General features: G+C 39.2%; 1 protein-coding gene and 1 long non-coding RNA gene across 2 annotated transcripts in view; one reads left to right on the forward strand and one right to left on the reverse strand.

The window, feature by feature from the left end:
* LOC128154060 (uncharacterized) overlaps positions 1-25,110 on the reverse strand; it is a 62,110-nt gene extending 37,000 nt beyond the window's left edge. The window contains exons 1-3 of the long non-coding RNA XR_008239225.1: positions 24,689-25,110; positions 22,478-22,530; positions 7,855-7,997 (exon numbers count right to left, since the gene is read on the reverse strand). This is a non-coding gene — a long non-coding RNA (uncharacterized LOC128154060). The remainder of the gene's footprint in view (positions 1-7,854; positions 7,998-22,477; positions 22,531-24,688) is intronic.
* SYNPO2 (synaptopodin 2) overlaps positions 1-25,609 on the forward strand; it is a 98,772-nt gene that overhangs the window by 36,896 nt on the left and 36,267 nt on the right. The window lies entirely within an intron of this gene.

Below are 25,609 nucleotides of genomic sequence, written 5' to 3' on the forward strand. Positions count from 1 at the left end.
TTGCCATTTTGTACATAAGGGAATGCTTGGCAAGAAACATATATTTGCAGAAAGTCAGGTGGCTGGCATAGGTCATCAGGAATTTTGAGTTACAGAAAAAGGAGAATCAGGGGTATAGAAGAAAGAAGTCCAAGGGCCTTGAACCTGATGGAGATCATTAACAGTAACAGTCAGAAATAGCAAGCTCCAGTGCCTTGTGTGCATTCAACTTAGTTGATTATTTCCTCATCTTCCTCAGAATGTGAATTTGAGCAGATGAACCTTATGAAGGCTATGTAATCCACACAGCATAGAGTGCTTTCAGGTATTTCCTTTCTTTTTTAAATGTACCATAAGGCAAGGAATAATTCAGAATAATCACAGAGCAAGAGGATTTTCTGATAAGAATACAGAGGGAAAGAAGAAATTGCCTAGAAAGGCAAAAAAAAAACCCCCAAACCAAAAAAAGACCCTGTCAGAATTGGCCAGGAAACTAAGTTTCCATTCCACTACTTTTTTGGGGTGTATCTTCAAGTGTTAGTAGCTTTAGGTTTTATGCATCGTTTTTGAAACTACTGCAGTCTTTATAATGACAATTGACATAATTAAGCCAACTTTATCTAATTAAATTAGCCATCTAAGTAAGATTGATTTCTACTTGGTTTATTACAAGAGATTTTGAGAAGACATTTTAATAACAAATATACAGCTGGACCACAAGCAAATGTTAAAAGATGGTTTGGTGCCTTATAAGAATGTATCTTGTACACAGCAAATTCTCCCCCTCCCTTTTTATATGCTATGCTGCTTCAAAATACATAGATGCTGTTACCTTTCCCTAATTTAGGGAAATTTAGGGAAAACCTGGAGAACAGAGCTGGATGAAGCATAAATCTCTACATAGTCATAATTAATTGTAGGGAAAGAATTTAGCATTTCATGGTCCACATGTATCTGTATATACTTGAGGGGCAGTACATAACATTCCCAAACTTATTACTCAGAGCTGAAGCTATAGTTTATACATATTCAATGACTACCTACAACTATCATTAGTATTTTAGAAAATCTCATGCCATTTTGGTCCTAGATAGTCTAAATAGGAATCCAGTGCTGCTGTTGTGACACAATGCTTCTCAGAGCAAGTCTAGATGCAGTAATCGATCAAGTGAATAGACAGCAGTGCTAAATGGAATAGTTAGTGATCTTGCTTTACCCATGCCAGGAAGTGTTTTGGTTTCTTCTTACAACTCACTGCATAAACACCGTAACAAGGAGAGACTTCCCAAAAGTGAGTGTGTGTGTGTGTGCGCGTGTGTGTTCCTGTTTTCTCCTCAGTATTTCAGTCCGGATCTGCTCTTTTAGTGTGTAGGGCCTCTCCAATAGAGATGACTCATAATGTTTAAGTATTCTCCAAATGCAAGATGAACAAGTGGAGTAATCTTTTAGAGATGATTGCAGAATCCTCTCTGGCACAGAATATAGCTTCCTGCATTGACCCAAAAAGAATGGGAGAGATCATACAATACACTCCATTCTGTGGCTGCTGCCATCTTCTGTAAAATGAGTCTGGACCTTATGGAGTCTAAGGAGCTCTGTGCTAAGTTATTCTAGAAAAGAGATGCATTTATCTTCTCTTACGCTATTTTCTCAGACACAGGGTAAAGTTGTCCTGCTTTGGCTGTCATTTTCAAGGATTCACTTTATAGGCACTCTTTCTCTCAAAAATACGTCCAAGATGAAACAAGGCTGTGTTTAGAGTACAATTCAAGACATGTTTGTATGGGCCTTTTCAGTTACTGTGGCAACTATAGATTCAGTAAAGTCCTGTAGACTGGCCTCCTGGCTGTTTTTTCCCCTTTCCCATAAGGTTATTTAGATGGTTGCTAGTATTGACCATAGATGTGTGGGGCTGCTTGCACCTTGAGAGATTACATACTCCACTGATTTGAGCTGAAACCACACCATATCTACCAACTACGCTTATGACCTCTTGCAACTGGGCTTTGTCAAAACCTCAGTCATCATGAATTGGGACTTACAGCCAGAGTAAAAATTCACTCGAGAACAACTGAAAACCTGCTTCTAGCCCTAAGGATTAAATAAGCCTAGGCAATGCCCAACAAATTTGCTTAAACTCTTCTAAAATCCTCCAGCGAAGGAGTTTCCAGGACCCCTAATTTAGCAGTGTCTTTCATCATCCTCAGAAACATTGAATATGTAAGCTTAAATTTTCTTTGCTGTAGAGTTGATTTCTTGCTGCTTTTAGCCTACAAACAAAACCAAACAACTGTACTGCCTTCTTTATAATAGTTTCCTGCTGTGAAGTGGTTAAGTCCTCCCTCCCATCTCTATAGTTGGTTTTAGTCTTTTCTTTTCCAAAAAAGAAAGACTGAATACACTAAATTCCTCCACAGCTTCCTCATAGGTCATGCTTTCTAACTCTTTTAGCATACTTGCTGATCTACTTTGGACCCTTTCCAATTTGCCCACATCTTTCTGAACTTGACAGAGTACTCACAGCGCCAAATAAAGATGAATAATTACCTCCCATGTTCTACAGATTGAGCTATCCTATTAATATGGCCCAGGATCACATTTCCTGCTTTCCTTAAGGAAAAAAAACCACAACAAATAACAAAAACCCCTACCACCTACCTCCCGCTCCAGTCTTCCCTTGTTTAGTTTAGAAACACACTAAACGTCCTCCAGAACCTTTGCAGCTGAACTGGTGTTAGCAAGACACTTCTTGATTTTATAAATTCCATTTCTCTTTCCCAAGTGAAGCAGTTTGCATTACGCTAAAGAATTATCTCATTTTACTTTTTGTCTTCCATTTTCCAGATCATTTTGAACGTGGCTCTTTTATAATGCCAACAATCACACCCAGTGGGCTCTCATTAGCCAATTTTATGTGTATACTTTTTCTTCACTGAACAATTAAATGAAAAAAGTCATAGAAGGGGATCAATCCATGACATAAGCCTGTAACACTGTTTGAATGCAGAATGTTACTTTAAAAAAAAAAAAGTTTTCTAAAGGATCTAACCTTGCAAAGTGCAGGCAGACAATGATAAATGCCTTGAAAGGCTTGTGAGAAAAATCCTTCCCTGATGTCTATGAGCACAACATTAACAGTTTTCTAATCAAAGATGGAATCTTGTTGCAATAAAGCATGGTATGCTTTGTGTAATAAAACACAGAAACTCACAGGATATCCATCATTAATGATAATAGACAATTTTCAAACCCATGGGGATTTTTTCCTGCCTAGAGAGATTTGGTGAAAATCCTTATGTCCCCACATCAAATAACATGTGAGATGAGAGAGAAACACAAAAAAATGCTGTATCAGAATGGACTTAGTGAGGACAAAAAAGAAAAAAAAAAAAAAGATAAAATGTCCCTATCTCAGCTAAATCAAACTTCTGATTCTTACTGTTAGTCTAAAAAGACTGTAAAAATCATATTAGGAAATGTGAAAATGGTACTGACTAAATAAGTAGCAATACTTTTAATGTGCAGTATGAATGTGCTATACCTCCATTAGAAATCATTTTAGGATGGCTTTTAATACACCTGCTTCAATACTTCATATCAAAATATTCCGCTTTGGAAAGCAGTTTTAAACTCAGTAGTTTTGGAGAAAATGTCTGTGTTTTCACAAGGAAAAGTCCTAAGCTTTCTGGGTTTTTTTTAGATTGGTTTCTGGTTGAGGTTTGTTTTTTTTAACCTCCCCTCACCCTAACTGAACAGCTTTTAGTGTTCATATTTCAATTCTGTCAAAAAATATTCAGATACAGAAAATTACAAAAAAGCCACCTAGAACTGTAGCTGCAGATAATATATTTTTTCGTGTCCTCAGTACTACTTTCCTCGAGTTTTAATTTTGGCTTTATCTCCCTTTCTTTTTCCCTCTGCCTTGTTTCTCTGTTCCCTTTTGCAACATATCAAGACAACAACCAAAAATTCATAGGATAGTTTTAAACTACATATGCAGGGTAGTAAAGAGTACTCTGGTCTGCAAGTAACAGTTCCTTAAAAAATAATCATAGTTTATCTAATTGTGCCTGTATTTGGTCTATTAAGTAAAAAAAAAAATCATCACGATACCGACACAGATTTGTAAATTACTTTGTGTGAGCCCTACAGTGGCCATTTCTGACAGGGAATGACTAGGAAGTGTGATTGTAAGGAAAGAGAATAATAATTCTCCTATGATCAGACATTTTTATTTTTCTGTGTAGTGGATTCACTGCCCTCTACTGCTTAAGATGAGAGCAAACCCATTAGGGAACAGCTTAACTTCTCTCAACAAGCCAACTGTAATAACCTGACTTGGAAAACCTGCAATAAGAAAATAGTAGTCTCGCCTGCTTCTTACAGAGAATTAAACTTTGTACTAGTAGTAAAGCTTTTCATTAAAATAACATGCAATTAGAGTGAAGGTCTTATTATCTCATTAAAGTAAAATGTTTGAACTACATTATACTCCTTTGTATAAAGGGCACAGTATGTGTGTGCACCCAGGCAACAGGAGTAAAAATATTCAGTAATTATCAAGAAATTGAGACATGTAGAATCTTGGATCTTCAGTAACGTTTAATGTTTAAAATCCCACCCTGGCTTCAGACCTAATAGTAAATGAAGATCTAGTCAATACATTCATTCGATGAAACGTGTGTTTACTTAAAGTGAGATGTAGTCATATTTGACTATACAGGTACCTAGACAACTAATCAGAGGTCAACATCTGAAACCAACACTTTGGGTGTGTCCATACAGTACAATGGAAAGGACATGCTCCAGCTCTGGACAAGCTCTTCAAAACCTACTAAAATAGTTTAACATCTCACCTTACTATAAGGTAATATAACTTGAGATTGAATGGCAATATCGAATTCCACCATCCTACTTCTAATATGCAAGCTAGCTTGTTCATAGAGATATTTGGGCCTTCTGGTGGTAATCAACATGATATACAGGTCCAGATTTTAAAATGCAAGCAGCTTTTGAACTGTGTTTAGTATACATGGGGATTTTCAGCACAGCATAGACTGTACTAAAAAAAAAAAACACGTGACTTGTATATAAATATTTGATGTATTTAAGATGTAATGGCATAATGTAATGGTACTTAGGTCACTGATCTCATGAGAAGCGTAACAACAGTAACAAGGGCAGTAACAAGGTGAAAATGGCAAGTATATTTTTATCTCAAGATAGCAGCTGGTGATAACATCATCACGCCTATTCCAATAGCGTAATTTCACATTGCAAATACGTAAATACCAATTCAACAGCTTGTTGAGCACTTCTCACTCTGTTCAAGATATACAAGTAGTGTCACACTTGCTTAAGATGTTCTGGGGATCACAGTAACTTGCCAAGAGAAACCGATTAGGAAGAGAGGCAGCTAACACCAGCCAATTAATAATCCTCAGGAAGTACTCCACACTGAGTGTTGGTTTTGTGCAATTTTTTGTAAAAATAGATTTCATTTTAAGCAACTAACATACACTGCATTCTATAAGAGTCCTCACTGATGCTGCTTCTTAAGCAGCCATGTTCAGACTATATTTGGAAAACTGTCTTTACTCACTCATATTGAATGCTGCCCATTCCCTGCTAGGTAGCTATCAGTCTTTCCTCCCTCTCCAGATACTGTTTTTACTGTCTTAGTAAAATGCACAGCCTTTTCTCTAGACATCGCTCTGTGTCTTAGCTGTACATGTACCTGGTGAATGACAGTTTCAGCTATCTTCATCATCACTATTAGCTACTTCAACTACTTTCTATTTTGACACAAGACCTCCTAAAGAGCCCAGTCAAGATCAGTTATTGTCCTCCTGTCAGTTACAGCATACATGTGGTTTGCATCCAGACATCTAACATGGAAATCTATATACAGACACTTCTTAAAAAAGAATTTACTATCATACACAGTGACCCTATTGTGGCCAAAGCCACCACGGCCCTGATCACCTACACAAAACCATTATTACCTTGGTGCCCTCAAAGACATACAGAGGAAAATCCCCACTGAGGATTGTGCCACACAGACAGTAGCCAGCTATTTCTGCTGACACACTATTGAAATGCTTCTAACATAGTTCTCAGAATAAAAAAATATCTTCCTCCATATAAGGAAGTTTTGATGCCCTGTCCAAACATTTAGTATTCGCACTGCTGAATATGAAAGTGAACTCTTCAGTAAAACCTCAGAACAATACATCCTGTGTGTGTACAGTTCTGATGTATAGTTTTTCTTTAAAAGAATATGACCACCATATCAAAAAGAAAAGAATGGTTACCATACTTTAAAAATCCACACCAACTTTATAAAGCTGGAGATGGAAGTTAAACTAGTTAAAGTACAATTCTAATAGTGCCAGCTATGGTTTTATATGTACGCTTTATGATAATCCCATATAATTATCATAATTTTTTTCCATATCACAGAAGAGCAGGAATAGTGGGGTGAAAGGCAAACACGTTCCCACATTTACCTGGTGTTCATTATATATATGTAAACATCATATAGTTTTAATGACAAACACATATGATCACATACAAACACACATTACCAAACAGAAGTCATTAAAGATCATATTGAAGTCAAACATTGGAGGGGAGAGGGGTGGTGAAAAAAAAAAGTCTAGGATACAAAGCCCAAGAGACTCTTCTGCTCATCTCGAAATAAATTTTCATACTATTCAAGAAATTATCAGAAAACTTTATTTAGTCCAAGACAAGAATTTTGAAAGGGTGAATACTTGAGAAGTGAAAGGGAGCTGTTACAGTTTGGTTGTAGCGAGACTACCAAGTATAAGACGCTCAAGTAACACACTTAAAAGTCTGGCCTCATAAAAACTGAGTAGCCTTCCTTGGTACTGGGGCTAGCTAATTCAGAGTGACTGTGGGAAGTTTTGAGCTTCACCTTTCTGGGCAACAGGATATACACAACTACTGGGTGGGGACTGCAGACTGACCACCACCCTCGGGTTTGGTTTTTTTTTTTTTTTAAATGCTCATCTGCCCAAATTACATTGTTCCCACCATTCTAGCATTTTAAATATCATAATATTGAATAAATAATAAAAGAGTTGCAAGCATTGCCTTTTTCCAAACTTAGAAGTACTCTAATAGAAAAATAATTATTTAGCATTTTCCCTCAGTCTCATTTCTTTTACCCAGTTTCACTTCTTGTTTTGGACTCTCGGAACAGTACTATAGCAAGTATGTTTCTAAAACAGCTACACAAAAGGACTCCAGGATTAGTAGTAATATGTTTATAAATATTTTGGAACTTAGTGGCTTTTCAAACAAATCTTTATCCATAACTAAATTCAGGCTTACACAAACATGCACACAATACAGCTGTTTTCTGTAACATTATGCATTTTGTGCTGCTCAGTAAAACTTCAGCTATTTAGAGGGGCCCTGATGAAATCATTGTACAATCACAACTTACAGACTGATGGTGTTTGTTTACAGCATAATGGTGTTGCTTAATCTTATCTGTCTCCTACAACAGCATTTGAGTAAGAAGATGTGGCTTTTTTCAGAGAGTCTTAAAGAACAGCTTGGGCTTTCCACCTCCCCCACTACATCCTTTAAAGACTTTTTTTCCTTTTATTTTGCAGAATATTTTATTGTTTGACATGACTGGAGAATACTATGCACTGAAAACAGAAGCATGCTTATCTAGAGGTGCATGAGAGAGAGACTTTAGAATAAAGTTAAAGAAAAAATTGCAGAGTCAGTTTCTAATAGTATTCAATCAAATTTTGAAGTCAATATAAAATAAGAATTTGCAAATAAAAAAGAAAGATAAGCCAATTTGAATGATCAAATATGTATCCTTGCACTCACCATTTTAGATGATCAATGATGACTAAAATTTCAGGTATGAAGTCATGTCTCCTTGGTTTTCAGCTCTTTCAACTTTTTTCTTCAACATACCCAGCCGATGTAGGGGAAAAAGCTGAAGTGATGCAAGTTTATATTATGCCTTGCTGTAAACAAAGAAAAAGAGAGATTACCTCAATTAAGACTTCCCTTTCTCTGGTCCAAAAGTTAACCTTGGAGCTTATAGTCCTTTATTATTCCTTTGGACTAGGCATCTGTATATTAATGTATTTGTATTTCCATTTTCCAAATGGAAATACTATACGCAATAGATTAATGTCATTACAAAACAGTTAGTGTTGATCAAATGGAAATTTTAATTTTTTTTTTTTTAGCAATTAACAGTTCTAATCTCCCTCTGTACAACAGCTAACAAAATGAAAAGAAATGCAAGTACAGAACAGTGTCTTACAAGTAGAGCATGAAACTTTCAGTGGAAATCACACTGAGAAAGTTAATTGAGAATACATTAGGACAACTGACTGACCAGATGTACAACACTTCACCTAATGTCTTTTCAATATCATAAAATTGCTGGGTTTATTAATAAAACGACAAGGATAAAGTTCAGCGCCACCTGAATGCATAGCCAACAGAAGTCAGATTTAACCTCTAAAACATCAGTCAGTTACTTGTTTGGGAAACAGTGTAGAGATTTGTTTAATCCCAGAAGGAAACTGTTCAGGAACTGGGGAAAGGCAGCCTGGGATTCCTGCCTGAGGCAGCTGCGAAGTGGATCAAATTAGGAACATGTCTTTGCTGCGAGTAAGCCAGCAGTACTGGTGACATTTAGGAAGGAAGAGGGGACTGCCATGGGAAGATTTCTTGGGTGCTTTCTCAGTGAGGCAAGAGATGGTATAGAGGCACTTCACAGGAGAGAGGGAGAAGAAAGTGTCGGCTCAAAGCAGAGTTAGGCGCTTCAACCCAGACTGGGAAGAATGAGGAGCTGGTTTCTGCGGTGCTGCTCCAGGAATGAATACGACCTTGCAAAAGGCCTTCTCACACCCATATTGCAGAGCTACGACCAAGTTCCTTAAGTTTACCACGATTAATGCCTTACAATTCCTGCAATTATCCTAAAACGTTTACCGCTCGCGTCCGGCTCCTCGATGTCCCAACGACAAAGGAACAGCCCGTACGCCGTTCCAAGCGCTGGCGTTGGCGCCCATTTGCCGCTGTGGGGCGGTGTCGCTTTGTTTAAAAGCGCGGGAAGCTGGTCCAGCTCACCTCCCCCGCTTCAGCTAACGGGTCTCTTTCTAGTGTAATCCCTTCAGGTGCAGTCCCTGTACTTACAACGTAATGAATGCCCACAATTGTCCTGTTCCTGCCCTATATTCAAAAGCAATATAGTTAGTATATGAAGCCGATTTCACCAATAAATCTGCAAAGGTACCTGTGTGCACAACAGTTGGCTAGAGCGGTAGTTCCTCAAAATACTTGAGCTGCTTCTCGTACTTTTAATAATAAGCCAGGACGAGTATGTCAGTGTATTCAAAAGCATTCTAAATGCACACTTCAGTGTCAACAATTTTATTTCTTCTGAAAAACAAACGTCAGAGTAGAGAGTGTTATTTCTCCTGCTATTCCTGGTTCAGCGCATTGGGTGGATGAAGGCATTTCCCCAGTTCAAACTATTCAGCAATTGCTGCCTATGCTTCTGCTTTGCTACTGACTAGCCTGGCCTCTCTTATCTTCTGCATGACACAAGACTGCTGTCTTTCCTTATGTTACTGGAACGCTGACATCACTTCCAGTTGCTGTGTTTTTTCACCCCTAATTCAGATAGTCTAGCTGTTCATAATTTTACTCACCTGAAGCCATACAGGTTATGTCACAGCTAGCTAGACAATATAAAAACAGAAGTAGAAACCCAAGACAATTTAAGACCAGCATCAGTTCAGTCCTGCCTCCAAATTAGAATTCATTGCAGGAGCTGTGTCAGACTACAGCAGGAATGGACCCAATGTCCTTAATTTAGCTCTGTTACCTCATCTAGTCCTTACTCAAGCAAAACCATATCAGCCCCAACTGCTGTGCTAACATTGGCAACAGCTGCTAAAACCAATGTTACCTGGGCTGCCTCTGAAGGTTGGACCAGACCAGAAAGTCTCCCATGCTTCACAGAAATTATTCCCTGGAAGCCAAACAGATCCTCTTAAAACTGCAGTAGAAATGACATTGAGAAAGTTGATTGAGAACACGGGTTTAACCAGTTCTGTTCAGACCTTTTTTTCCTATCTATTCATACAAAAATTGGGATTAAGGGTAACAGAGTTATGTGCTTGCTGGATGATTCTATGTGAGGAAAAAATAGGCTTCAGAAGAAGACTCCCTAGCAAGCCAGCATTTCAGATACTGCTCCGTTCTTCTGCCATTAATTGTGACTACTACTCTTAGCCCACCTAACCACTCTATCTGATAGTTTTTCTGCAGCACCCAATCAGTTTAGGTGCACTTTGTACTCAGAATAACTAAGAAAACTGTAGTTGGAAACACTGAATCTGTAACATCAAGTTTTACCTAGTTTCCCACGAAGGCTATGACAGTAATTTGTTGGGTTTTCCCAGTGTTGTCACCTGTTAGCATAAGCTGTCTTTTGGCACCAGACTGTGCTTGGAACTCTCTCTTCCTTCTTGCATCCTCACTCATGAAAAAGAGCCTTCTCTGACATTTTTAATGGCTGAAGCAATTATTTCAAGAACTTGAGAGAAATTAGAATTTTAAAAACCCAAATACTGGGTCTTCCATTCTCATCTCAGCTCCCTCTCCCCCTCAAAAGACATCCAAGTCAGAGTATCTTTGTGTTTTCCAGTTTTATACAGAATTTTTCTTCCCCACTGAGTAAAAAGTATTCTCATATATTATAAAAAAGTAATGGTCTCCCCAGCACAGCCTTATATAGCTCTTTGAGTAGAATCTCTCTCTAAAAATAGAAATCTCTTTGACACTGAAGATCCAGACTGCATGGAAACTGTTGCATTTCAAGCTGAAGCTTTTGGAAAGCGTCCTCTGCATTTCCTTTACAAGTGTCCCACAAATGTGCAAAATGCACGACCTGTCCTGTCATGAATTTTGAGTAAATGAGATTTTGTTTGCAGCCAGTGCTGTTGCAGCAATAGCTTCTTAGAAACAAGCCATAAAAAAAAAAAAAGAACGCAGCACTGGCAAAGGTTCTGGATTCGCAGCTCTGCAAAAGTAACACCCTTTCTTCCCCCCGCCCTCATACACAACTGCCAGCCTTTCCCAGACTGCCTGACTGGGCAAGATACCCTGAGTTAAGCCCAACACTTGCACTGAGGACAGAAGGACAGATGAAAACAAGCAAACAGAAATCTCACAGGTCAGTGTAGCCAGTTTTTCCAGTTCTCAGGCAGCCATTCCTCTTGGGAATACACAGAAAGGAAAGGGCAGGGGGAACACAAATCCTCTTGGTCCAGCTTTTGAATATGCTGACAACTTGCTCTTACTAAAGTTAGGGACAGAAAAAGCCAACTCTGCCAGCATGCCTGATTTGGAGACTGTAAGAATAGGAGGTCTAATTCTTCGGAGCATTAAGTCCAGGAGTATTAAATAGAGCTCAGCACCTCCGTGTTAGACTTGCTCAGACACGACTGTGCAAGGGCAACAGCCACAGGTGGACTATTGACATGGGAGCTAGAAATCTGTCTCAGCTTCCACAGTTACAGTCTGAGTAAAACGGGGTTTCCTCAATGTTCTGACAACTATCCATTTGCCATGCCAAAAAAGTTATTCTTCCATCGCTGTAATATTCCCCTGGCAGCATATTTATCATGAAATTAAAAGTGCTGTTATTTCCAAATTAACAAACACAAGTGAGTACTGATCTTAAAATCCAAAAAAGGGGATGGGTATATGATTCCAGCCTGCCTTGAACAAGGATCTTTCAGCCTTCAGGTCCAGGGTAAGTCTCATGCTCTACTTGCAAGACACTTCATTTTTACTCTGCTTGGCCCCACACTGGAATTCTGATACATAGCCTTACACAGTATTTTATTTAAGGGCTGAAAGGCAGCTCACAAATATTAATCTCCATGTCAATTTTATGAAACACACACAAATTGACAAATGGGTTCAAGGACTGCCTATACAAGAAAGGATTGAGGGGGCAACAAAGTAAATCTTTGCAATAGACATGCTTATTCCTATTTATTTTATAATTATTTTAGGTTAAAGCCATTTTAGACTAAGCCACTGAAAAAGAAGGAAGAATTTTATATGACAGTTTGCATCAATTAAACTATGACCATTTTAAAGCTTGATCAAATTAAACTAAGGTAAATTCTGAATATATTCTAAGCCTAAAAAAATTTGAGACACAGGTAAGGAAATCTTCATGGCAGATTACGGGCTTTAATTGTTTGATTAAAAGCACAGTTCTAAATAACTTGCTCAGTGTTGTTATCAGGCAAGTAGAAAAGCCCACAGAGGGAATACTTTTGTCTCCTAGTTCGCTGGAGGCTTCAGAAACATCTCTTGAGGGTCTCCAGCAACCATTTCTGACCTCATTAGGGCCTCCAGCACAAGCACAGAAACCTCATCTCCTCTGTTGGGAGAGCAGACCAGAAGTAGACCACTGATGTCCCCTGGTAGGCATGGATATCCTTGGTGTACATCATTCCTCTGAGCCATCACTGCTGCTTTCCTGGCCAGCCTTATTTGAGCCACCAGGGAGAGATGAGACTGCTGAACATCCAAATTCCCTGATGAGTCACAAAAAAGGAGCTGTCCAGGACAGCAGCCAGGCAACACTGGAAGGCCTCTATGTGAACCGATGTTATGGCACTCACAAAACATTCACCCAGTTTGGCAGAGCTTTCCTTTCTAAGCACCAAGATGGGCTGGCCTGATATAGCCCTTAGTTTTAAAAGGTTGTTTCAAAACACCACACCCTAAACATGAGGGATGCTAAGTAAATTAGAAGACTGATAACCAAGTTTGCATGCTTTTTTTGTTTGTTTGTTTAAACAGTGAGTCCTGGGAAATTTGTCTGAAACCATTTCATAGCTAAAGCCATTAGCCAATATAAATTAGTCCATAAACTAAGATATGATGACTTGGGCAAGTAGAGAAATGTCAGGGAATAGTGAAATTTGGGTGAAACAGTGAGATAGGCAATTCTGAAATTTGGTCAGTAGAGAACTTTCCAGGGAAGTAGAGAAGCTTGAGTCTAGCTGACTTACTTTGAGAAGTGAAAGAAGTAGAAATGGTTCAAGAGAGAACAACATGGTGGAGTTTAACGTGAAATCCTGGTAAACAAAGCTACCGGCTTTCACAGAGGACCATTTTCTTTAGTCTAAGTTTTATTTAGTTGAACAGTCCAGCTAAAGATAAGCACAAGTAATGGGAGCTGGAACTCAGTCCCTGTATTGAGCTCGCAGCTGAGTTTGGACCACTGTTTGGTTCATAATTCTCCAATGACTTGGAGCTTTGTGCTTTCCTTTGAAGATCAGGCATTGGCCACTTTATTTGTACATAATACAATAACTGTTTAATGCATATTATCCAGATGCTGCATTTACCAGATGCTTGTGTTATTTGGTTTCTTTGAACAATCTGATTCATTTGTACTAATGCAGTCCCAAAAGCCCCCCTACCCTGTAATCCGAGATTTGGCCCAATTGTACTGAGCATTGTACCCACAGAAAGCTCTCATAATAAACACAGTGCCACTGCCTTCTCTGTTGGAAGTGAGGTAAAGCTTCTAGTTACCTCTTCATGATCCTTTTGGCATTGACTGAATCGCTGCCTCGGCAGTGAGGCAAGTAGCGAGAAATACATTATCGGGCACAGATTTCAGTATAACCTTGACATCATTGACAGTGATAGCTACAGCCCTCACTGAAACAGAAACCTGCAAGACAGCATTTGTTTCTTCTTGCTGCCTTTGCTATTCCTTTTGGGAGGATGATCATATGCCATGCTTGTATATTTGCAAACTCATGACATAATGTTAAGGGATTGTCATAAACAATACCATTTCAGGGAATGGACTGAGGAGACTGAATAACTATTTCATTTTAACTGTCACTGGAGTAGTTTTGCTCTAAGGATTAAATGTGTCATCTCATATTCAGATCTGTAATGAGAACCCTCCCTCCCTCCTTTCCCTCTCTGCCTGTTCCCTGTCCCCCCACTTCAAAAGAATTTGGGCAGATGACCAATGGAGTGAAAATGAGACAGAGGAGCCTCACAGGACAGAGTAATTGACACAGGATACGAAGCTAGGAATGAGCGGGTTTGACAAAGTACACACTAGTAGCTGAGTGGCTCATTTGCCTGCTGGTAGGATAGATTTATGGCCTGTACGTCACTAATTAAGCCAGTTGTCCTCCCACTCCCCAAAAACCCCCACACCCCTCGTGTCCACCCCCAAACATTGCTTAGTCTGAAAGGCAGGTCACAGGTCAAACAATCAAATAACACAAACATGCTTTGGACTAAACTGAGGGAAGTAGAAAGTTCTCCAGCAAACTCTTTCCCTCCAAACTCACTGTTCTCCCACCAAGTCAGAAAGATTTTCACATCTCAGCACAGTTCTTATCACAGCTCTGGGTAACTTTCCAGCTGGTAATACAGTCTATTTTCTTATTCAAATAGACTCTCTTCTCTTCCTTGCTACCTTTGACCCACAGCAAGGAAGATGCCAGAAGTGGTGTGAAGCTCCCAATGATGTTCCTGGGTTGATGCACCCTCTACTATTGCTCAGGTCTGTGCCAAAGGGCAGCCAAAAGTTGTCCTAGCAGAAAACGGTGAATTATCAGGCTCAGCCTAATGGCTCCGCATGCTCAGAGTCTCATGTATGACATGACTCTGTAGTCAGTCATAGCTGCGACTTGCAAACCTGCCTCAAATCTCATTCATAAACAACTTCTCAGAAGTTAGTTAATCCTAGATTGCATAGCTTATTTTACAGATATGAGGTACAGGAAAACTAGCTGCAGCAGAAACTCACAAGCCTGCCTCAGTTCTCCTGAGACAAACCTCAGGATAACTCCAAACTTCACAAAAGCCCAGAGCAGTCCAGGCAAAGCAAGGAACCACCTATTAAACTTGGGACCCGTTTAGTGATGGCTGAACGCAAGCTCGCTCAGCCTGAACACTGCTCTGCTCTCCTGTCCCTTTGCCTGGAATAGGGCTGAGTTAGAAGCGATGAGTAGCACTGAAACCCTTAAACTGTCCTCAAGTTAGAAGAGCAAACCAAACGAGTCCTTAACTTGGCAAAAATTCTGCCTTAACCAAAGACAGAAAGTTGGCCTCTCAGCATTGACCACTGTGCTAGTGCCAATTGTAGCCTTGGCTCTGGAGCCTATAACCCCAACTCCAGTCAAGACTGAGGGATGGTACACCCAACCTCCAGCACGGATAAATAAGCCAGAACAAATTTTATCCTAACTGATTTCACAGCTTAAAAATACAAACTATTAGCCAAAATAGCACAGCCTGGATTCACACACATGTCCTCCCATTATCATAGTTTCCACCATTGAAACGCAGCAAATAGTAAGCATGCTTACTAACCCCACATTAGGCCCTAGGGCTCTGCCAGCATAACCCACTCCAAGAATGGTGCTTATTTGCCAGCTGACATCCTTACTCATCACAGCAAAAATGCCCAAGTTTGGGCTGTTCCTCCCCAATCCTGGTCTGAGCCTGGAACCTCAGTTGCACACTGCCACCTGTAACTGAAAACAGTGTCCACATCAGCACATTTCACACATGATGATGCTGCAGAAGCAGTAAGAGCTTTTGCTCTCTAAATTACATCTGGCAGTTTGGAAAGCGATCTCAACAGGCCTCTGGACAGTTAATGTTGATTTTCATTAAGTCAGAACATGGCGCTCTGTGTCAGAGGCCTACAAAAAAAAAAAATCAAGTGTCATGTCAGTGTTTTTAAAGGATAAACACAAGTAATTATATGTTCTGATATCAGCTTTGACTATATTAATGGAAGGGTCAGTATGGTGATGCAAAGAATCAGGAATATGCAATTAATGATTATAGAAGATTGCATATTTGAGTTCTCTCCCAACAAGATTAACTCTGTCAGGGAAACTTGTAACCACATTGATGTAACATTCTTTTTCTAAAGGACTTGCCATGGCATCACAGATTTTGTCTGAGAAATTTAAAACAGCTTATTCCTAAACCACTTAACAGTATGTATTCAGTTTGTTCTAGTTTACAGTTAAAGCCACATGAATGTAGTTTAGAGCTGAAGACAGTCTCCTGACTCCAGCACCCCACCCTCTGTTTCTGCCTACTCTCTCTTTCCCTCCATTTGCATCTAAGGACCTGCAACTCCTCTTCCTAGAGGACAGCAGTTGCTGGCATGGTTCAGGCATACTTGTTCAGTATCTTCCTCATACAGTTATCCCAATTTCTAGTTCTGCAGCTAGCCCATACATCTTTGTTTTACAGCACTGCATTATGTGATACAAACTGAACGGAATGGACTAAAATATATCTCATATAATGTATCTCACAGTTAAACACAGAGGAACCACACAGCCACTTCTCCCCCCCTTTCCTCTCATTTATGGGGAGGAACAGAAAAAGAATCCAGTCTTTTTTTTCTTTTAAGAAACTGAATTGCAGGTCTGAAAGTGCTTATGTTTTTAGTCACTTCTCACATACCTTTGCTGCTTTCTACCAGCAGCCACAAGTCTAGGCTAGAAATGCTGTTCTCTTTGTAACAGTGTGCATATACCCTACTATTATCTTAGCACCACCAGGAGATAAGTACTTTCAAACAGCAGTTTTTGCATTTTACCTTTCATTTACCTGTCCTTTGATTGCAATTTTGGTATAAGAAATGTGCCACTTTTTCTACTGGAAACACCTAGTGCATGGTCTTAGGACCATGCTAATAGTGCAAGTACATAGCAGTTCCACTACTGTATCAGTGACAAGAGTTCAGCCCAAGATTAGGCAGTGAATATGATTACCACAAGGACCGTCTATTATAGTACTTCCAATGTTGCCTCAAACTGTTCAGTAGCAGATAATATAGACATTTTTACTATTTATTCTCCTTTAACCTTGTCATCACAGAAATTCTTTTCTCGAGGCTATAAGCTATACTGTAGTTAGAAGACTTTTGATGCTACCTATATACTAAAGCACACAGTAAAGATGCATTATTTTCTCAATCCCTAAAAAGCATTGACAATTCAAATTATCTCTCTGCACAGGGGGTGGTGGGAAAGAAGAAATGAAAACATGGGTACGATGTTCATGGAGAGATCGAAGTTGGTTAGGATAAAAATAAGCCAGGAAGCACATAACCAGTCACTATTCAAGCAGGGCAAGAAGAAAAGGGGAATGGCAATAGAGCACACAATGCACAGCCACGCTATTGAAAGGCAACGGCATCATTCCTCTCCTTATCAAGTGTTCACCAATTCATCAACAGCACTAGTAAACAAGAAAATTAGCACATTTTAGTTTTGACACATCAACTAAAAGTGTGCAGTAGTACACCCCAAAAAAGGATAATCCACAGCCAGGCTATACACTAGATGTGTTGTACAAAATGAATAACAGACTCTGAGTGCTGTACCCAAGCTCACTATTGAGAAATTTGCTGTGTCGCCAGCATACCAGATCAATATTTCAGAGGTCATTATCTCATCCCTTCTTCAGCTGCTAACTTTGGATTTCTGCCAGAGAAAGGCAACCACTAGCAAGATGATACACTAGTACATTAGGCAAAGCTTTTGGGAATTTGAGCAGGCTTTTCTTTTCACTGAGATCACTCTGATCTCTGGTTCCAAATGGCACAAGTGCTCCGTCAATATACAAATGGTCAAACATGTTCTTTAACCCTCCCACAACAGTATGTATAAGAAGTTGTACCAAACTGCATTTGTTGAATACAATATGAAGAGAACTGAACCGTTATGTAATTCTTATCACATTATGGGAAGGAGGAGACAACAGTTAAACTGAACCAGTGCGCTCAAGAAGTGCAATTTCACATATACAGTGCAGCAGGACTGACTGGAGACAGAGTTAAACAAAAAGTAAACCAATAACTAGATGGTACCATCACCCCTCTGCAAGAATGTCCCATGAACTTTTACATGACTAAACCACAATTAAAGTTCTGCTTTAGCCGTGAGTTGGTAAGTAAAGCCAGAACCTTTTGGGCAACTGGATCAATGAGTTTTAAAGTTTAAAAGTACCTTCACTTTATGTATCTTAGCATCCTATATCATATATTTTGCCATAAACTACCATAATACTATACCACTGTTCAATTTTTCTAATTATGACCTTGGTGATAATCAATGGCAGCAGTCCCATGAACTCAAAGAGTAACATCCTACTTCACCTTCTGGAATGACTTTTCAGATTTAATCCAATAGTTCGAGTATTGTATCAGACATGAAAGAACATTACGTAATATGTTCAGTTATATTTTTGTTAAGTCATTTCTCCTTTCATCTCTCGAATGTTGTATTTTCTCATTTTAAAACCCATTTAGTAATATAATACTTTTCTAGTAGCTTTACAGACAGACATGAAAGCCATCTCTACAACAGTAGATGTGTCTAAGAGCCTTCCCTTAAGACCAGAAGCAGAAAAGAGTGTGCTGAACTGCCAAATTCCCAATATCATTAACCTGCTACTTGGAAGAATTTGGTGACAGGAAATATTTCTGTGCTTACCTTCCAAAGACACTTCATTATTCAAAGCTTCCTCTCAGGAAAAGCATTCAGGAGGTAGCTTAGAAGCATCTTTGTTCAACCCAATTAATTAATAGATATTTGCATGGTCTAACTGTGCAAATTCTACATACGTTCTCCAAAGGATGGGACACAGTGACTTTAAAGGTAAGATATAGAAAACTGTATTTTACTACACTTATACTACAGTCACAGTACTCCAGCCTTAGCATCTAACATGCTCTAAGGGGAAGGGTCCTTATTGCATGCCCATGCATTCAGAGGAGCTAGGGAGGGGTTGAATCTCACACTCTTGATGAATTTGCCCTGTCTGAAGGCTTTACACTGTGGCTTTTACTGTAACTAAGTCCAAAGGAAACTAGCTTGTCTGGTGGAGAAATTCAGTATAGAGAGGATGGGAACTGGTATCAGCTTGGTGCAAACTCACTTCCGGGCAGCACAGATGCAAATAGCTTGAGCCACATCATGCAGCAGACTCATACTCAAATATAGGCATGGCTAAGGAAAACAGACTAGAATTTGGTATACCAGCTCTAAAGAGGCCCTTTATAGGAGTAAAACGTATACAGCCATCATGGATTTTGAGGGTGTGTATACACAATACTCCTACACAGGTAAGTCATCCCACTCAAACTCCAGTCTACGATGCTGTAATCTCAATAGTATATAACCCAGCTTGCTTAAAATTTAATCCCTAAGCTTGAGCTCTGGCCTGCCAAAAATGCCATGCCTTTGATTTAGACCAGAACCTGGTATTTCCAATGAATTTATGTGGACATAAAGCCCAGGCTAGAGTTCTAGGCAAGAACATTTCCTAATCATATGGTTTTGAAAACCTCTTAAAGAACTCCTAAGCTATGCTGCTGTTACTCAGTTAAATCAGCGAGTGGCTCAAATTCCCTTTCCAAAGATCTGATGACTCTTTCCTGTCTGCTCATCTCTATCTTTCTATCTACTGACAACTACTTTCTCTTTATATACATATTTAAAGAGGAAACTAAGAATACAAAGGTCATTTGGTTTTCCTCATATATGGGCAGTCACAAGGTCTGATAACCAACTGCAGCTTGCCCTGTTTTGTTACCCTGACATGTGGACCAGGAAAACAAATTTTTTCTACTTTGGTCTAAGGTCTACTTTGACCTTAGATTTTCCCAGCTGTCTATCTGAAGCATGTCATGATCTCCAATATCCACGTCACCAGCGACCTTCACAAACACAGTATTAAAGGGATGAATTTTAGACAAATTTAGTTATAGTGTTTGAAACATTGCTCAAAGTACATTGAAGAGCTGGCAAGGTAATAGCTGTGAAGAATTTTTCAGCATTGTTATTCTGGAGTTAGAATAGGAGTTGCATGTTAACCATGTAACAGAAAGCTATCTGTTATATAGACAGATTTAATGCATAATGAACTGTTGTATGGGTACCAATTCCATGTGCTTGAAAACACAGAGCGAGTTCAAGAGCAGAATGGCATGTTCATATAGACATTAATAACACACAAGTACATGCTAACTTCAACAAGCCTAGATTTATCAACCAGTAAGACAAGCAGCCTAACTTTATTATAGTTTTAGTAGGTTGGGGCAGGGGGAGTTGCCTTTTTTCTTTCAGATTCCCTCACTATTTTAAGCATACAGCCTACAAGCTGCAGTCATGACTTAGCTTCCACACCACGATGCAAGTCAAAGCATCTTAAATAGAGTTATTCCATCAAAGGACTTGATTCCTTGTATGAAACAGGATCTACAGGCTGACTGATAGGCTGTATCTTTGTTTCCAGAGGTGCTGATTTAAAGCTGGAAACTGACAGTTTTATTTCAGATAGGGCTGAAAAAACATAGACATTTAAAACTATAAACATAATTTTAAATAGTGGCAAGTTTAGAGACGGACAGCAAAGACCAGATCCTTATAAATTGGAAAGGTCACAAAAAGGCTTGTGTCACTGACTATATTTTTTAATAGATGGCTACATAGCCAGAGAACAGAGAATTCACATCTGAATCCTTGGATGGGTACCAATATCTATATGTAATCCATGCAAAGTAGAAACAGGTCACCTTTTTTCTTAAGACTTGCGTTTATACAGCCCATACTATAATTTGTGATGGCAAAGCTTGGGATGGGGAAGAAAGTGTTAAGATGGAAATACATTTGACCATTCTCATTGTAAACCTGAGTTTAAAAAAACAAAAAGAAGGCATGCAAGTTTGTCACTGTGTCACCTCTGTTGATTATGTGACTATGGATTACCTCACACATGTACCACCACCTGCCTGGGAAGGTTCAGAACACTGTCGGTGGAAGGACTGGTGCTTTGGACTGAGGAGCACTGGCAAATGCTTGTTTGCACTCGGTTGTGAGTGAGACCCAGGATTTTGACTTAGCAAGGTCTGTGTTTACTAGCCTGAAGTCTCTGAGCTATTTAAAGGTCTCCAGAGATCCCTAAAAAACCCAAACACATTATGGAGTAGTGTTAGCTTACTGTGCAGACATTTACATCTAAAAAAAAGGTTACTAACTGAAGATTACTTTTTTGTCTAAAGGACTCCTGCATGCATAAACATTGTAAAACAAGGCCCTAGACCCCTAATTTATAAACTGTGCCTGAATTCAGTTAATTTGTAACTTCATTTTAATTCCCTGATTTCATACAACTAAAACCACTAATACATTAAAAATTGTGCCACTCAATGCTTCTACTTCCTGCTCATAATAAAGCATTGTACATTGTTAATTTTAGAGTGACAGATAACTTTTAAATACATTTACTAGCCACTGCATTTTCTGTAGGGTTTTATTATAAAAGAGATGAAGTGCCTTTTTTTGTTTGTTTTTTTAAATACTGTCTACAGGAAACACTGATCTTTTATCCCTGATCCTGAACTTCATGACTAACACCTAGCTAATCAAGTAACTTGAGAAAAGTAATTTCTGGAAAGTATGAGCTAATGCCTGATAAAATTAAACTAAGTATTGATTATATTGTTATTTATGCTGGCCTTAAACATAGTTAAGAGAAACATATTAGCTAGCTAAATTTATTGCAGCAACTAGCAAGCAGGCCTTTAACTGCGGCAATACTATGCTGTACTTAGTTAAGTGGCAAAGCCAAGTTCCACATACACTTTGTGTACTTCCACATGTAGTACTTACTACTTGCCATTTTGTCAGCAAGCAGAATACAACTTTAATTGCTTAGATTTTGGATCACTTCATCACTGCCCCTGTCTTTTGGATCACTTTGAATCACCACCTCTTTTACAACCAAGACTAGGTCATACTCAAGTCAGTTGAATTCCTTGTTATTTCTGGTACACAGTCCATTTAACTTGGATTTTTAACTTAATTTTACCTTCTGTTAAACTTGAGATATCCGACTATATCAAAAAGTTTTAGATTCAGAAACATCAGATCTGTATTCAGGGTATCAAATGTTAGAATTCTAAGTTATTTCTTTTAGGGAAAATATTACTTATGAAGAGTGCATCAAACACTTGTTGCTTTAATACTGGTATGAACAAAGAAAGAAGAGGTAGTGTCTCCACACTCCTAGCCTCACTCCCCCTTTCCCACATACTGATACCCATTATCTCTGCTTCTTTCCCCTTTTTATTTCTCTGACAATACAGTAGAATAGTTGTATCTAAGAAACCAGGCATCCTGTTCTATGCTCAGACCTGTATTTTTTCCAACAGTAAAAGAATGAGTATTTCTGGAAAACTAAAAACCCCCTTATAGCAGTCATTTCATTCATAACATACTTCTGTATCCAGAAACAGTTCTCAACACAAATAGACAAAACTGATACTTGTGCTTATAACTGTGAAACAATGAATTGACACCAAGTGAGAATTTTTAACTGTGCTTACCATCTAGTTGCATCTTCCTGCCTCAAACTAGCATAAGGATCACATGCCATAAGCTGGGGACAGGGGAGAAAAAAAAAGCCTCTAGAAACCTCCTTATACAAAAGAACAGTAATCATTACTCAGTTAACCTGCCAGACAATCCCTGAAGAGAGATACTAAAATCTTAATGTTACATGCAGAAAGTCATGTAAAGTGGCAGGTAGATAGAACCTGCTTATAGAGTAAAAAAAAAAAAGTTACACAATTTCTGCATAATGGGAAGGTCTAGACTGATTATTTTTCTTTAAACAGAAAGTAGGTCACCACTTTTGTGGGAAAAATTTAAAAAAACCTCAACACAAGACACATTTAAATAAAGCTACTCTATTAGTTAATGGCAAGACTGAAGTGACTATACAGAATAAGGGTTGTAAAACCAAGATTAAGGTTAATTATTACATTATTTTAAAAGGACTATTTAATAGATATTTCTTAAACACAGTTCTTCATTATTGATGATGGCAAGACATCTAAGGGCACAGTTTGCTACTGTAGTAAAAAACACTGCTTTAAAAGCTGGCTAGTTGTTGGGTCTGAGAAGGTAACCTTAAATTGGAAATCATTATTCAATGGGGGCATAACAGTAGTCAAAGGACATATCCTTGTTAAGCACCCTTCACCCTTTCTTACTGATGTTTAATCACCAGTCTAAAAGAAAACACAAAGTCACTGCTGGTAAAGTTTGCAGATGACATAACTGCAGTAGTAAACAATAACAAAGACCGACAACTGATCTACAGAAGTCCCATTTGCCTTGTAAGCCATGCTATTTTGGGCAACATGTTTCACCATAAGAATACACAAAGCCATCCACCAAAAACTCAAGATTAACACTGAGGACTTACACGTGTAAATAAAGTTCACCGAAACCAGCTTCAAGCCTTAAGGGCCATACCACCATTCAAAAGAGGCTTCAGGAATTAGATAGGACATTCAACTAAATAGGCTCTTCCAGAGGTGACCCCTCAATGAAAGAAACAACTCTCTCTGTATGAGCAAGCGAAGTGTATTCCCACTACATCCAGCAGCAATATTTTCTGTTCTGTTGTCTAAAAGCTGCTGGCAAACTGAAAAAGGATCAGTAAATAGTTCTGAGAATAACTCATGGTTTGGAAAGCTTGCTTTGCATTAGGAACATTGCTGTGCAAGTATACGTATATATATATATATATATTTTTTTTTTTTAAAGCCACACAAAAGTCTTACTTTAATAGATAAGGACTTAGGCTAAATAGATTGCACTTGTGCTCAGATTGCTCATTTTCTCAGATTGGTTGCTCAGTCAGGCTGAGCAATCACTGAGTCTGATTGCTCAGTCACACTACATCTGAAGCACACCACTTAGACACGTGTCCCAGATACAGGTGTGTACTCCTAGCAGCACACCAGAACAAGATATATGTCATCCTTCCTAAAAGTTACTGGTAAAAGGCTATGAAATATCCTAATAATTTCTTAGTTGCACAATTGGAGAACCAGGACTGTAGTGTCCTCAAGTCCATTTGCCTTGCTTTAAACTACAACTCATTGACCCTGTTATCAGGTTCAACATACCTCAACTCTCTGATCTGCTTATTATAGGGCCCAGACACACAACCAAGATCATCAGCTGGTAAGCTGAGCCCCAGTTGCTGTCTGTGCCTCCAGGTGCAGCCACAACAAGTAACAGGTGCATCTACTTTAGCTTTTTAGCATCATCAGGATTACATTTTCTGAGGCAAGATTCCCTATTATCCTGATTCACCTTATGTTGTTTCATAGCATGGAACAGTTTTGGGTTGTACAAACTAAACTGCTTTCAGATTAAATCAAAGGAACAGATCTAACAGACCTGTTAGAGGGCAAATCAAAGGAACAGACCTGCTACCTGGCAAGGAGTCTCCAGGTGACAGAATGAGACTAGAGCTAGTTTAAAGCAAAAACACTACAGCATACACAGCATGAAGGCTTGGGACTCAGCATTAGCTTTGTCTCCAAAACCCCTCCTTTGCCCCACACAAGCATGAGCACAGCCACCCTGTATCCCTCAGTTTATTCACCTTCCACCAGTTAAGAAACTGACTGAAATTGCCATGTGCTGCAGGCACCTATGACTATTCCAGCCCCAGCAGCATCCCACAGCTACCACCAACCAACAGCAAGTTACTATCCCACACTTTTCCCCCCACATACCTGTGTCTTTGGGATGTGATCTCTCACCAGTGCATCACAGCACCCAAACCTTACTCCCTCACAGTCTCCAGCCCAAGTCTTTATAGACCCTCCTGAAGAGCCTCTGGACAGTCCCCACTCCCTCATTACAGCAGCTGATTGTAAATAGGTGCCAGGTGAGGGGCTGAGGAGCCTTCCACCAGCCCCCATGGCCTTCTGTCCCAGGGGCGAGGGCTACTGCTGCTTGTGCAGGTTCATGCTGCGCTGCTCACAGAGGGTCCTGGCTCCTCCGTGGTGTTCAGATAACGGCGAGCATCCAGGCTAACTTCTTCACAAAGGAAGTTTCCCCTAAGATTAACATCTCTGTGGATATGAGGAATTGCTCAGCACTTGATGTTTTAAGCAGCAAGGGGCGCTCCTGATAGTGGGAGATTCTGGATACAGGAGTAATCTGGGAACGAAAAGAAATTACGTACTTCAGGTAAATTGTCCAAATAATCAAGCACTGTGTTTCACACCCTCCAGCCACAGCGATCTAAACACCTGAAATTAGAGAATAGTATAACAAATGGCTCAGAATAACCTGAAGTCTTTGTGTACAGCTATTTATATACAATACTTTCATACTGTTAAAATTCAGAAATCTAAAACTCCTTATGGGCAGAGCATGCACAGCATTGACTAAGGTCAGTACCGCTGCAATGCCAATACACCTTGTGCGATGATTTCCTTAAAACTTTTGGAATTCAAAGTAAATATTTCCATTGCCATTTCATTCTGTAATTGGAAGAAAACCAAAGCATTCTAACGAGCGCATGATATATAACTTGAATAATAAAAAGGAAGAATCCTGACTGAGGGGGAGCAGAAAAGCAATACAGGCAGCACCAGGGGAAAGTGGGCTAAAGCCCTTCAAAATGCCCCAGGAGCAGCTGGTATCTT

The sequence above is a fragment of the Harpia harpyja genome, chromosome 2, assembly GCF_026419915.1.
Source record: "Harpia harpyja isolate bHarHar1 chromosome 2, bHarHar1 primary haplotype, whole genome shotgun sequence".
In the NCBI taxonomy this organism is placed as follows: domain Eukaryota; kingdom Metazoa; phylum Chordata; class Aves; order Accipitriformes; family Accipitridae; genus Harpia; species Harpia harpyja.